Source organism: Apodemus sylvaticus, chromosome 8 (assembly GCF_947179515.1).
Source record: "Apodemus sylvaticus chromosome 8, mApoSyl1.1, whole genome shotgun sequence".
NCBI classification, from domain to species: Eukaryota; Metazoa; Chordata; class Mammalia; order Rodentia; family Muridae; genus Apodemus; species Apodemus sylvaticus.
In genome coordinates, this window is record NC_067479.1 from 94,307,547 (window position 1) to 94,321,772 (window position 14,226).

Below are 14,226 nucleotides of genomic sequence, written 5' to 3' on the forward strand. Positions count from 1 at the left end.
AATAGTCCCATCAATAACAAAAGTAAAAGATCTTTAAAAGGAAAAAGGGACTTTTTTTTTAAGCTAGAAGAGATTCAACCCCTCAAGATAATGGATATGAATGACAGGTTATGTACAGAGGGGAAATACAGATAGCAAATGGGGAAAATTTGAATGTTTAGTCATCCAAGAAGTGTCAAATAAGGTAATCCTAAACTATCACTAGGCATCATTAATGCAGGGGAGAAAAGCTGCCACTTGCTATTTAGAAATGTGCATTAAATTCCTTACACTGTTCCTTGCTGGAGAAAGAACTTGGCCAAGAGAGGGCCATTCACAGCTTTCTACCTGAAAACTTTCCCACTCCTAGAAACTCAGCTCACCTGCGGACCCCATGGATGTGTTAGCAGATAACTGCAATGTAGCAAAATACACGAGTAGGAACTATAAACCTTAAAAACGACCATGCAAACAAAATGTGTTAGTAAAAGTAGCAAATAAAAGAAAATGTGTGCTTACAAGCATGTCAAGGTAATTATCTATGTTGGTTTTTCTTGGGGGGGGGCTCAAATTGTGTAGCAATAATTGAAAATCCTTTTTACATTTTTTCTTGTTACTTTGTCTTTTCAATGGTGCTTACACTTACAAAAAGAAAAATCATCTGGAGTTTGTAATGTGCATATTTCCCAAGGTTGCCCAAAACAAGAGAAAGACGCCTAATGTGAACATCTCAAGACATTCGCGTGTGGGCGCCTCCTCTCTAAAGGAAAGGAGCTTTCTTTGAGTTGGAGCCCTGACTGAGGCCAGCACAGGCTGGAGAGTCTGATCTCATTGGCACTTCGGGGGTGGGGGTGGGGGTGGGGTCCCACTGGCGCTGGGCTTTTCTTCTGTGGGAACTTTCTGGAGCAGGTGGGTGTGCATGCTACTGACACTTGTGCTTGCTGAAGAAGGGACGAGGAGCCCGTGGGCACCTTCCGAAACAAGGCTGATTCACAGCATTTTTGAGCTTTTCCTCTTTTAGTTCTTAGATCACCTATGCCTCTCTGCAGCAGGAAAACGGATTTACAAAGCGCCTCTCGGAAGCCTGGACATCAGGTACGAAGAGGCGTTCGAGTCGGAGTGGGTAGAGGAGCACTAGACTGCCCTGCTAGATCTCAAAGGATGGTAGGATTCCCGACGTGGCCCCGCCGGCGTGCGCAGCTCCCTAGGCAGCGGCAGCGGCAGCGGCAGCGGCGTGCGCCCTTCAGGGACCTGCAGAACTGCTGCCTCTCTGCTAATACGATCTTGCTCGAGGTGGTCACGTGCGGGCTACAGTGGCGCGCTTCGCCTGGGACGGATGGATCAGGGGCTTCGCCGGGTCCGGAACAGCTCTGTCCAGACGCCGAGGTGAGGTCTTTCTCTCCAGAATCCAAGCAGGGCCAGGACGCGCCTCCAGAGCCCGAGGGCGCGTCTTCAAGCCGTTCTCGGTCCATGGCGCCGTCGGGGATCAGAGGCTCACGCCGCGACGCCCAGCGCCACGGCCTCGCGGGTGTCTTCGCGAGGCGCGGACGGGGGACGGGAGAAAAGCGGCGGGTTATGGACCCGGGTCCACGGTCGCGTCGTCTCCCGTGCAGCTCCAGCTCCGCGAGCCGGGGGGGCGCGGGGAGGCAGGGTCGGGAGTGCCACGCGCGCGAAGCGAGGGGCGCGGGTTGCCGGGAGGACCGCGGAGCTGGGGGAGGGAGGGGGGCGCGGGCGCATGCGCCTTCTGTCCGTGCCATATTGGAATGAGTCGGAGCGCGGAGCGCCGCCGCCGCCGCCGCCTCCGCCGGAGCGCGGGTGCAGGGGGGCGGGGAGAGCTGCCGGCCGCCCCGCTCTGCCGGGCCCAGCAGGAAGGAGGGCGCGAGCAGCGCGAGCGGAAAAGGCGCCCCGCGCGGGCGAGCGCAAAGAAGGAAAGAAAGAAAACGAGCGAGCGAGCGGGGAGAGCGAGCAAGCGCGCGCGCGCGCGAAAACTCCCGTCAGGTAAAAAAGCGGGGCGGCCGACTGGGCCTTCCCGCGCGGCGGCCTGAGGGGTGGTGCGGCGTCCTTCCGAAGAGGCCCAGTAACTTTGCCAGCGGGAAGCGCCGGGAGCCGGCGGGCGGCGAGCGCGCGGGCTGAGGCGCCAACGGGCGGCGGCAGCGCGTTGGGCGGGGGTACGGCTGGGGGGAGCGGGGTGGGGGGGGACGCGGCGCCCGCGCGCGGCCTGGCGCGGTCCCGAGGCTCGGCGCGTCGGCCGGCGGGGGTTGCGGGGACGCGCCCGGGCACCTCGCGGCCGCGGCGGAGGCTGGCGGCGCCGGGAGAGAGAACGGGCGAGCGGCGCGCGTCAGTCCAGTCGAGCGCGAGAGGCCAAAGTGGCCGGGTGGCGGCCGCGGGCTCCCAACTTGCAGGCTCCAGTCCCCTGCCCCCATCGAGCGCCCTCCCGCCGAGCCCCCGCGGACCCGCCCCCCCGGGCTCGCTCCGGGCGGGGCGCGAACCCGCAGCCCGCGCGGCCGCTCAACTTCGCAGGGCCTAGGCGGCAACAGCGCAGTGGCCGAGTCTAAGCCTCCGCCGCAACCGGTGGCTCCGGCCTCTCCGGCGCTTCGCCTGGGGAGGCACCGCCGCCCGACCCCCTGCGCAGATCTGGTTATCGTCCCGAGGCCGCTCGGCAGGTCCGTGACCGTTTCGTTTTCTGTTCCCAAGTCTCGTTTTGTTCGCTGTAAAGACGCCGGAGGGACGAGCCCTGTGTCCTGGGAAGCAAGGCCTGCTCTTGGCGGAGCAGAAAAGCCTTGCGAGACCAGAAATAATTCCCGCGGAAAGGATCTACGTCGTGTTAAGTTCCCCCCCACCCCGAGATGCCAGCTGTTCGCGTGGGGTCTCAAACTAAGCTGTCAAAGCCAGGTCGCCTTTAGAGCTTGCGGTGCAGTGGGGTGGGACGCTCCCGTCTCAAGTAGGGGTGTTTGACTCGGTGGGCGCTCTTCCCCGCGGGTCACTGAAAGCAGTTACTGGCCCCAAGTGGTGTCTTGTGATTCCTGTATTCATCAAAAAGATCTGAAGGAAGTGAAATGGATTTTGTCAATATCTACGGTTGGCCTCTGCTGAACCACGATTTTAAAGATGTCACACTTTATTTCATTTGAAGCAAAATGAATGCTTGGATGACATGTAACTGTTGTTGTGTCAGCTGTCTAGATGGGGTGGGGGAAGATGAATGTGCTTTATAAGTACACATTGGGGCCTGTTAACTCGCAGCAAATGTTGAACTTCTAGGCCACAGGTAGAGTCAGAGTTCAGATTTGTTTGCAATGTCAGGAACCTACCAGCCAGTTGGAACTAGAGGGGCCGGAGGGAAGGAAACAGTTCTGTTATAATGTTATTAGGTTGCCATTGGCGAGCTCGCCTTATCTTGGGGTAGGTGTCTTACCCAGTGTAGTTTTTGATCTTCCTCATTATTTGCAAAAGTAAGTAGATCACCATTCTTTTGGTTCTAAAATTTGGAGACTTCCTAAAATGAAATTAAAAAAAAAAGTTTTGAAAGGTTCTATCTACATAAAATCACTCACAATATGTGTCTTTATAAAAATAGATTGGAAAAACCATCTTGTTAGCTAAATTCAGAATAATTCTGTGAACTTTATTTGAACACAGACTTTTAAAGAAGGCATTTCAATATGCTTAAGAAGTTACACCTTTCACAGTTTAACAATGAAATCTGAAGAGGACAGTTCAGCCTTGTTTTACATATGCATATGCATTGTTGGCCAGACACTTTAAGATACCGAACATTTCCAGCCCTCCCCCCACTAAGGGCTTCCTCTAGTTGAGTAAACACCTGCTCTTTCCCCAAGGCAGCCACCAACCTTTAGAAAGTAAAAGGGGCAGTATTAACTATTGAAAGAAAGCAGGTATCCTTGGAGATGTCATTTCAGTCCCGATCCTGAGTTTTTGTTCTGGTGTAGGGTTCCAGTATCCACAGGGTCTTAAGTCTCTGACCTTTGAGCTTTGTGACAGAAGGACATTTTTAACTGAGCAGTTTTTGGTGTGTTAGGATCCATGGTTTCTGAGGTCTTTATGTTAGTAGTTGAGGTTATATTATATCATTACCCATTTTGGGATACAGATGTATTTGTAGAGAGTAGGTTCACAGAAAGAATTATGAACTTTTGAACAAGTCAGAGTTAAAGGTGTCAGAAGATGAATTAATTCTGTTAAGCATAGAATTTTCAAAGAAAATTGAATGAAAATTGATTCTTTTAAAGATCAATGAATTAATAATATGGATATAATGCTTTAACTACCTTTAAAATGACAGCTTTTTTTTTTTAGTTTACTAATATTTTCTTTTCTTTTTGTCTTTTTGTCTTTTTTTGTTTTTTTGGATTTGGTTTTTTCAAGACAGGGTTTCTCTGTATAGCCCTGGCTGTCCTGGAGCTCACTCTGTAGACCTGGCTGGCCTCGAACTCAGAAATTCACCTGCCTCTGCCTCCCAGAGTGCTGGGATTGCAGGCGTGCGCCACCACCGCCCCGCTGTCTTTTTGTCTTTAATTTTTTTACACTCCAGATTCTATTCCCCCCTCCCCTCTCTGACTCTTCCACATCCCATACCTCCTCCCCACCCCCCCCTGTCTCCAAGAGGATGTCCACCCCACCTGACCTCTAAACTCCCTGGGGCCTCCAGTCTCTTGAGAGTTAGGTGTACCTTCTCTGATTGAACCCAGACCCAGCAGTCCTCTGCTGTATATGTGCTGGGGACCTCATATCAGCTGGTGTATGCTTCCTGGTTGGTGGTCCAGTGTGTGAGAGATCTTGGGGGTCCCGGTTAATTGAGACTGCTGGTCCCTCTACAGGGTTTCCGTCCTCCTCAGCATCTTTCAGCTTTTCCTAATTCAACCACAGGGTCAGCAGCTTCTGTCCATTGGTTGGGTGCATTTGACTTTTTCAGCTTCTTGTTGGGTCTTCCAGAGTGTGGTCATGATAGGTCCCTTTTGTGAGTGCTCCATAGCCTCAGTAATAGTGTCAGGCCTTGGGACCTCCCCTTGAGCTGGATCCCACTTTGGGCCTGCTGCTGTCCTTAGACTCTTCTCCATTTCCATCTCTGAAGTTCTTTCAGACAGGAACAAATATGGGTCAGAGTTTTGACTGTGGAATGGCCCTCTCTCCCTCACTTGATGCCCTGTCTTCCTGCTGGAGGTGGGCTCTATAAGTTCCCTCTTCCTACTGCCAGGTATTTCATCTAAGGCCCCTCCCTTTGAGTCCTGTGAGTCTCTAACCTCTCAGGTCTCTGGTGCATTCTGGAGGGTCCCCTCAACCTCCTACCGCCCAAGGTTGCCTGTTTCCATTCTTTCTGCTGGCCCTGCATGTAGGATGTACACCTGGTTTATCAACTCATTAAAAATCTAACAGTAAGAACAAGAACATAATATAAATAAAAATTATGTCTGCTGCAGTTTTTGTTTGTTTGTTTGTTTTGTTTTTTTGGATTTGGTTTTTTCGAGACAGGGTTTCTCTGTGTAGCCCTGGCTATCCTGGAACTCACTCTGTAGACCAGGCTGGCCTCGAATTCAGAAATCCACCTGCCTCTGCCTCCTAGAGTGCTGGGATTACAGGCATGCACCACCACCACCTGGCTAGCTGCAGTTTTATTAAAGCCTCTTTTTTTGTATTAGAACCCTAGACAAAAAGTTGAGTTTTAAATATCCACTGGAAATAAATGCTGCAATAATTTGCCAATATCTCGAGAATATCTTTTAATGTATATGCATGCACCCTTTGTTTTTACTGCTAAAGGAGACGAGTTAGGTTCTAAGTGAATGCTTGTCTTGTTAGCTTCTTGCAAACTCCTAGTTTGTTTTGTTTGTTTGTTTGTTTGTTTTTATTTTTGTCTGCAAAGACAAAAAAAGTTGGAATGGCTTACTACCCATGGTAACAATTTATATAGAATATTCCACAAAGGTCAAAGTTTTTTTTTTTTTCCTGTCTAATCAGCATATTGATGGGCCAACAACTAATTTAAATTTGGTCATTCCATTCTAAGTTTACAGCTTCAAGAATTATTAGAATACACACCAGTGATGAACTGCTTGAGTTTTCTGGGGCTTTTTGTTTTCCTTTTGAATTCCTAACTTTTCATTGTAAAAACTGTTGAATCTTTGGGATGCAATTGAGGGCATGAAAATATAAAAGGGGATTTTTTCTCTTTAATTGTTTCTTTGGGAACCATGGTTTTTCTCTTTAAAAATGCTTTGCCATGTGTGTGCTCACAAATATACATACAAAAATTTTAAATAAATAAATGTTAAAAATAAAGCTTTGGGGTCTGGAGAGATGGCTTAGCAGTTAAGAGCACTGACTGCTCTTCCAAAGGTCCTGATTTCAATTCCCAGCAACCACAGGGTGGCTCACAACCATCTGTAAAGAGATCTGATGCCCTCTTCTGGTGTGTCTGGAAATAGCTACAGTGTACTCATATACATAATATAAATCTTAAAAAAAAAAATAAAGGGAAGGGATTAAAAAAAAAAAAAAAGCTTTGGCAGCCAGGCATCATAATATAGGCCTGCAGTGCCAGCATTTAGGAAGCAGAAAGATCAGGAATTCAAAGCCATCCTATGCTACACAGTGAGTTTTAGAGTATCATGGGCTACGTGAGGCTTTCCTTGACTCAAAAAATCAAATCCAAACTATACAAAACCAAACCACCACCAAAGTGCAAAAATCTTTGCTTGCCCGCACATGTGTAGGGCAACCTTTGTTTCACAGTGAGAACTAGACTGGGCTCTGCTTTAGAACCGTGGTGGAGTAGAAGATGTCTTTTGAATTTAATGTCTCTAGAAAAGATGAACAAATGGCGAATTTTATTGACCTTTTATTATGGCCTTATGTTACAGTCACACTGACAAGTCATAATGACAAGTAGTAAATATTATTTATACAGGAATCTGAATGCTAAACATTATATTAAAATTCCCATTTAAAAATTTAAACAGGTTTCATGGCATTATTTGACTGATAGCTAATATTTTATATCAATTTCAGTGAAATTATAAAAATGTACCTGATAAATGGTGCAGATTTACTCTGGCAGAATATTTTCCTTTTCATGATTACAGTTTGTATCTAATTTGGGTATTTTCTGTATGTGAAAACAGTTTTTCTCTATAGGTAGTTGTTAAGCTGGTGGCAAGTGTTTGGGGGTTTGGTTACTCAAGTTTTCAGCCACTAGACTTTAGGGAGTGGGATTTTGTTAGGCTGCTACTATACTTCACGTGATACCATCTGGAAAATGATTTACAAATAGAAAATATGTAGGTAGGTTGTTGAAAATTCATGTTTAAAGTTTTCAAAAGTGAGGGTAAGGAGAATTAAAAACAAGTTATTAAAGAAAAAAATATAGACTTTCCTGCAAGTTTTCTGCTGGATGTTGGTGAGTGACTCGTTCCTTTAATCCCAGGACTTTGGAGGCAGAGGCAGGCCTCTAAATTTGAGATCAGCTTGGTTTACAGATTGAGTTCCAAGGCTACATACAGAAACTCTGTCTTGGAAAGGAAAGAAAAAAAAAGAAACAAAAAAGTTTCTTTTTAGTAACATTTTTTGGTTTTTTGTTTTGTTTTTTGATTTGTTTTGTTTTTTGATATGACTGTGGGCACATGTAGAGGTCAGATGACTAATTTTTAAGTTTGCTTATTTGTTCCATTTTGTTTTGTTTATTTTTAAATTTATTTACTTTATTTTACATGAATGAATGTTTTACTTGCATATAGGTATGTGCACCACCTGCATGCTTTTTTTTGCCAGTGGAGGTCAGGGACTGAACTTAGAGATGGGTGTGAGCCGCTGTGTGAGCTCTGGGAACTGAGCTCCTGTCTGTGTCAAGAATAGCAACTGGTCTTAAGCTGAGCCATCATCTCTCCATCTGGAAGTCCTTTCTGCCTTGTTTTTGAGGATCTTTATTGTTTCTGCTGCTGCAGTGCATATTGATTCTTGTTTCTGCTTCCCATTTCACCACAGGACGTCCAGGATTATAGAACCCCCCCCCAAAGGGTCTTTAAAATAAAATTAAAAGTTTTATTTTATCATGTGTATTGGTGTTTGCCTGCATGTATAGACAGTTGGAAGGTACCATGTAGGTGTTGAGAATTGAACCTGGGTCTTTTGGAAGAATACCCAGTGCTTTAAACTTTTGAGGCATCTCTTCATCTCATGAATCTGGCTTTTTAACTGAGCCATCTTGTCAGCCCACTGCAGAAGTTTTAACAAGAGTCTTAAGAAAAAGACCTTCTTTAAATATCACCTCATCCCAAAACCTGATCCTTCTCACAAAGCACATATACACTAAACAAACGTAAAAGCAGTCCACACATGCAATGTGGCACACTGTGCCACACGCACATGCAGCACTATACACTGTGCCACACACACACACACAGCACTGCACAGCATGCCCGCCCCCCTCGCAGCGCTGCACAGCATGTTAGAGATGTTCCTACTCTTGCACACATACATCTTTTCTGATAATGGAAGTACCTGAGGATTTGTATGTAATTATTTTTCTAGTCTGTTTTTGTTCAAAGCATGCTTATAAAAACCATATTCAGACTAGTTAGTCTTGGAGGCATTGCTCTCCAATTCCAGCACTGGTTGCCCAGACAAGAGGATTGTGAATTCAAGACCAATTGAGGGCAACCCTGTCCTGGCAAAAACCAAACATCCACCTAGAGGGAGGGGAATGATGCCCTATCCAAGGACATACATATTTAGGTCTTAAAATAGGTTTTTAAAAATACTTTTAACATAAAATATCTGTATATGAAAGGAATGTTATTTCTATCCTAGCAGTTGGTAGTTGTGCTGAAATTCTTGTTTTCTCTTGGTAACAGGCATTGACCACTCTCTCAGATGAGGGGCTCCTTTCCCTTTTCATTTTCACAGTTTCCCTGTCTTTCTGTGCTGCCTTAATGAGATTAACAGTTGTATTTATAGCCATAAAAGTGCAACAGAACATGTTATTGTTAAAGAAAAATGATCAATCTTTTCACTGGAATTTGAAAATTATTGTAACCATGGACTTTTCCCACTTGTGCCCAAGTTCCCCAAAATGACTGAGACTTTTGATATATGGATAAATGCCCAAGCCAATAGGTTTGGCTCATTTCTGCTAGCTCATAAATCAGTTATCCTTTTTGAGTAAGTCTAAATCATGCCATGCGGCTGGTTACCTGTCCCTCAGTTTTATGCAGTCATCTCTCTCAAGAGTTTGGGTGAATCCTTGCTGCACCCAGAGCTCCTCTTTCTGCCAGAACTCCCACCTCCTATTTCTTGCCTCAGCTCATTGGCTAATCAGCATTTAATTTAATTGATTCCTTTCAATACAAGAGATTCTCTCTCTATATCCCCCTTTTAGTCCAATAAAAGGCTCGTTTTCTTTCAATAATAAACTGTAAACAGTAATAACAATTATGAATACTATCAGGTAAGGTTATATTCACATTGAGCAGTCCATATGTATATACCAGTCTTGGAGAAGGTGTTCTATTATCTCTCCTATCTTTTTTTTTTTTTTTTTTTTTTTTTTTTTTTTTTTTTTGGAGACAGGGTTTCTCTGTGTAGCCCTGGCTGTCCTGGAACTCACTCTAGACAAGGCTGGCCTCAAATTTAGAAATCTGCCTGCCTCTGCCTCCCAAGTGCTGGGGTTAAAGGCATGCACCACCACTGCCCAGCCCTAATTTTTAAACACAACTTGTATTACCAACCTAAAAACATCTTAGACCTTAAAATATTTTTCTAAATCCTAAACAACTTAAGCTTAATTGTGGGACTATAACTAGCTAGTCTTCAACCCTATCAGAGACCTGAGAACGAATAAATATTGCCTGAGTATGCAAGGAGTACAGGCAAACAGCTTCCAAAACTATAGATATGACAAAACTGACTGCCTGGACAGTCCTCCAAAATTTCTCTGTATCACTGGAACATCATCTTTAGCCTTTTGGCCTAGAATATCTTGTGGGAAATAATAATAAAAAAAAATGGCACCATCCTGTACCGTACACAGCTACTCTCTGCCCTGGCTGGCTAGCCCCAGTCAGAGGTCTTCCCAGCTCTGGTTCACCTGCCTCAGAGCCACTGTACCTTCTCAGCCATCTACCCCCTGCAGCTAGTTGTCACAGATCCCTTAACCCAGTAAATCAAAACTCTAGAAGCTTATAATTAATCGGTCAGATTTATATATCAATGGATTCTCAATTCAAAAGATGCCCACACAGTAATTTCAGAGCCAATTGATAATGATCTAGCTGCCCCACCTAGATTAGACGAGTTATCCCAATCATTCTATCCTTTTATGATATTCATAGCTACCTGTGGCTGTTTAAAGCCATGTGGAATCTGGATCATCTTTCTTTTCCTCCATCTTCCTTCCTTCTCTTCCTGTCCCTGTCTCTGTCTTTGAAACTCTTAGCTCCACCTCCTTTTCCCTTGTCCAGTTACAGGCTTCTTGTTGTATTAACATTTAAATTAATTGGGGGAAAATTCTGCTACAATGTGACTGATTTTTCTTGTGAAGCAGGGCATATGAAGGACTGCCTACCCTGTTTTGGCAAAACTTAGCAGTTGACTTGTTTGTACAGTTTGTACGGCATTCTGTCTGCAGTTGAAGTAAGGTCAGTTTCTTGCCCAAGCGGCTAGCTTGTCACATATTTGAGGCAAACTCCATATGAAGATTCTTGATGCTTATCATTTTCTTTGAAGTAGCATTGGGGTGCAGCCAGGAGCAGACTTGTGTCATTGCCAAAATAGGTCTTTCATTAATGAAACATCTTTAAATGCTATATTCTGAGGTTTTTGAAGACCATTTATCTATCTATACATTTATCTACCTATAGTGTATCTGAATAGGCAAATATTGCTTGTTTCTAGCTATTTACTATCTGTTCAACCTTGGAATATAATTCTGTAATTAACTAGACTACTTTGTAATATGATCATCATTTTCTCTGACTACCAATTTGATTTTTTTTTTTTTGCAAATCAAAGACTAGAACTTCACATTATATAGGTACAATACCTTAAAGAAGAGTTAAACATATACATAGTGCATTGTAGCAAAATTTAATCCTATATCTGTATTAATATACAAAGACCATACCAATGTAAAAATATTTGTCCTGTTGATATTCTTTGGTCTAAAAGTAGGTTCAATAACCTACCCTTTCATTCTGTTCTTCCTATATCCCCCCTTTTTTTCATTCTTTCATGCTCCCTTTCCCATAACACTAGATAGGAGAGAAAGAAATCCCTGAATCTAATCTCCCTTATTTTGTTTCCTTCTGTGTCTAAGACCATAACAACTTGTAAACAGCCACCCTATAATGATGGTAAACTGCGGAGTGACCCAAAACCTTCCATCCTGCCTTTTGGGAAGGGGGTGTTATTCTCTTAAAATTGCTTCCTGTTGATTTGGGGTATCATTTTCCTTTTGCTCCAGTCCCCTTACAAATTGGGATATTGTTTAGTCTTAAAGCTAGCTGTAGCATTTGCTGCCCAGTCTCTGCTTGCTGAGAAAGTTCAGGACTTAACTGAAGTCCTGACTTAGACAGTCTTTGATGTTGAATGATTTAGGCTAGCCGGTTTGAAATTGTCCCAGATGTAAATTTTTTGCAAAAACATCACTGAGGCAGTCTAACGTAGGATCAAGCAGGATGCTGGAATAAATATGTCTCAGTGTCTCAGCACCCCCAAGGGTACATCATGACTTCATTGGTGTCTGTAAACATATAACTTTCACAGGTTATAAACATTTCTGCAATAACATGTATGAAATGTGCAATGTGCACGATTCATTTAAAGATTCTCTGCTCTCTGTCCTAGCAGGTCTTTTTTTTTTTCTTTTTTCTTTTTTTTTGGTTTAAAGTTAGTTTGGGTTGTATAACCAAACTTTAATATAAATTTCTATCTATGCCATTTGAAGGGATGGCATGATAAGTCATGTTGATTCTGTAGCCAACAAGATTTATTAGCTGTGTATAACCTGTGTATAACCGAAGTCCTGTCTGGAGACATTTCATGGCTCAGCCAGTCTCAGAGCTGTTCCCATGAGGGAATCAGTGATACGCGGCACCTACCTTGTTGGTCTTCCTTCCTGGATCCTGCAGTCAGGATCTTCAGAGGGTCTCCCCCACCAACTATGATTTTTAGCAATTTGGATAGAACCCACAGTTTTTTTTTTCCCCGTGAAAACAGATACAAAGCCTCTCCCCCAGCATAACACATTTCCTTCCCTCCTTTTAAAGTTAGGACATCCTTGATATATATAAACAGGCTGATTTAGTTCAGTTTTTTTTCCATAATCCAGTATCTCTCAACAGCTGGCTTATCTGTCTCATTAACACTTAAAAAATTTAAAGTAAATAAAGGATTATTTAATCCATCTCTAGGAGATCCCATATCCCTTTCTGTTCTATGATCATTTCCTTTAAAGTATGATTAGATCTCTCCATGATTGCTTGACCTGTACAATTGTAAGATATATCTATAACATGTTTTATGCATAACATCTAAATAATTGTTGTATTTAAATGGATACCTATGTTGAAGCATTATTAGTTTCAATCTGTAAACACATCTTCAAGAAAGTGATCATTTCTAATAAATGTGTAATCTCAGAATCATCCTTTTTAAAATTTAAGACAGAAGCATCTTAGAATTCTAAACATATATCAATTATATATACCAACACATGTACATTTTTAAAATTTTAAACTCTGTATAATGAAACACATAAGCTGTTGTATGACATTGCTCTAAGGTAGCATTGTTAAGCAGAATCTGTGTTCTTAACTCAGCATACTGCATTTCTGGGGGTTGCTGTTCTAATTCCTCAAGCATTCGTGGATTTTCTCATTCGCAACTACTTTCTCTGCTGTTGCTGTAGGTTCCAGATTGGATTCTTTTGAAGATTCTTTATTCTGATTTGAAGAATCCTCTAACCTCTGTTCTATGGCCTCCAATTTAGCTAGCATTCCATCTTTCAGTCTTTTCTTTTTCTGAGTCTGCTTTATTCTGATCTCCCCTGCCCCCAAACAGGGTTTCTCTGTGTAGTCCTGGCTGTCCTGGAACTCACTTTGTAGACCAGGCTGGCCTCGAACTCAGAAATCCGCCTGCCTCTGCCTCCCAAGTGCTGGGATTAAAGGTGTGCGCCACCATTGCCCGGCTTATTCTGATCTTTCTTAAAGAGAATATTTATAACTACAGCCATCATTGAGCATATAATTATTTGCATCCTGATAATCAGAACAAAATTATACAGGGCCCAAGTGAACTCTATTGTTGCTTTTTTCTCCATTTTAAACATAGACAATATTTTCTTTTTAATCTCCAACTCTGCTTAGGAATTCCCAAGTATCTTATCAAGTCTGTTGACTTTTCAGCTTTTCCCACTGTTTTCACATGTCTGTAGCTGGCTTTTCTCTGCTGTTCAGCTAGCATGTCAGGAAGCCTCCTGGCTCCATCCTACTCAAGTCAGTACTTCTCAGTACTACTCTGGGCAGTTATAGACTTTTCCAACATGGACCTGAATAGGGCAGGCTCGCTCTCTCTAACGGGCTTTTCCACTTTTCTCTGAAACCATGCATGTCATGCTTGAGAGAAGCATCAGGTACTGCTCTCAGACTCCATATGAGAGAGACCACAGAGCAGCTCTGGCTCTGAGTTAGTTCATGGGCCCTACTTAGCTCCATACCTTCTGCTTGCTTTGCTGCAAAGGGCTGGTCTCTCTTAAAGGAGCTGTGCCTGTGAGATGCACTAGGCTTAGGTTTCTGTATCTATCTAGGAACCTGCCTGCTTCCAGGGAGTGCATGTCTCTGCCTTCCACCTGGAACATTTTAGGCTCTAAGCCTGGTTCTTTCTAAGTTTGAATTCTATGCTTTTCCATCTATACCCAAGTTCTCTGAAACTCAAACATAATATAATATAAGAAGGTCATATATATATAAACGATATGAAGTATATAGATTTCTTATATATGAATATTTGAGTAAATAAATATAAATTTATATATTTATTCATATGCATATGAATAAATGACTAGGCCAATAGCTTTGGCTCGTTTTTGCTAGCGCATAACTCAGTTATCCCATTTAAACTAGTCTAGATTATGGTACATGGCTAGTTACCTCTCCTTAAGTTTTATGCGACCTTCTTCCTCAGAATTCAGGGCTAATCCTTGTCACTTCTGACTCTTTCCCAGAGATCCTCTCTCTA

General features: G+C 43.5%; 1 protein-coding gene across 3 annotated transcripts in view; it reads left to right on the top strand.

Annotated features, from left to right (window-relative positions):
- Window positions 1-1,269: 1,269 nt before the first annotated feature.
- Sfmbt1 (Scm like with four mbt domains 1) overlaps window positions 1,270-14,226 on the top strand; it is a 108,396-nt gene continuing 95,439 nt past the window's right edge. Inside the window, exon 1 of one of the 3 annotated variants that reach the window (XM_052189992.1) lies at window positions 1,270-1,365. The gene's annotated coding sequence lies outside the window, so the exon portion shown is untranslated. Of the gene's footprint in view, window positions 1,366-1,737; window positions 1,978-2,289; window positions 2,643-14,226 lie in introns of those variants that run through there. The other 2 variants (XM_052189990.1, XM_052189991.1) reach the window with 2 other exon arrangements.